At 38.2% G+C, this 934-nt stretch overlaps 1 non-coding gene across 1 annotated transcript; it reads left to right on the top strand.

The window, feature by feature from the left end:
• Positions 1-743: 743 nt before the first annotated feature.
• Positions 744-815, top strand: trnae-uuc. The gene has a single exon. It is a non-coding gene; the product is annotated as a tRNA-Glu (tRNA).
• Positions 816-934: the final 119 nt, after the last annotated feature.

Raw genomic sequence — 934 nt, 5'->3', positions numbered from 1 at the left:
TTTAATTGGATGCTCTCCAGTTATTGTTGTTTGGTAGATTAACATTATATTTTCCTACTTTGGGGACTTTTCATTTCATGTTCTTTGTCTGATATTTTCTATTCCTTGTTTGTATTTTCTGTGACTGCATGTGGTTTTAAATCTGTTGGAGTTTCTTCAGACTAAAGCAAAGACACTGATGATGTTATCCAAAAGAAACATAAAGGACAGCAACCTGTTTCTCGTAGAATAACGCCAATGATTGACTTGTTTTAAATGTCTGGGAATGTGGAACAGCTCCATGCTAACTACCTTAAATAAAACAAGGCCACATGCTGATTATTGGGGACTTGATTTGATAGATTTCCTGTTGTGTCTCTGTTTAAACACCTAATTTAAAGGTAAAGTCAGCGTCCACTAAAGGTTGTGTTGTTGCTGCTGACAGACTCAGATCATTATTCTAAGTGTTTGACAACATTATGGGATGGTTCCCTACAGAGATAGACCTTTTAGTTAAAGAGGAACATCCTTTTAGTTTGGATCCTTTAGTTTCCAACCAGACCAGAGTGGTGATTGTAGGAACAGTGGAAAGATGAACCAAGACGGCTTTTCACATATACATTTTCTTTTTCTATTGACAATAGTTGTGTTTGTTATTAATAGAAATCAACCTGTCAACGAGAAGCTTCACAAACAAGAGAAGGCCCGTTGCCAGCCAGACTATGAAGTGATTCATGAAATCCTTATTATTAACATCGAGTCAGTCCCATATGGTCTAGCGGTTAGGATTCTTGGTTTTCACCCAGGTGTCCCGGGTTCAACTCCCGGTATGGGAAACGGTGAAGGCCTGCAGCCTGATCAGTAAGATCTGTGTTACTGGTGCTGTATTAAATCAGAGCTATAGTTAGGTACTTACCCAACACTGTTAGACTTTACTGTAATTTCTACAGTTACT

This window comes from Etheostoma cragini, unplaced genomic scaffold (genome assembly GCF_013103735.1).
Source record: "Etheostoma cragini isolate CJK2018 unplaced genomic scaffold, CSU_Ecrag_1.0 ScbMSFa_1520, whole genome shotgun sequence".
Classification (NCBI taxonomy): Eukaryota; Metazoa; Chordata; class Actinopteri; order Perciformes; family Percidae; genus Etheostoma; species Etheostoma cragini.
The sequence above is the reverse complement of the archived record's forward strand: the minus strand, read 5'-3'. Positions and strand labels throughout refer to the sequence as shown.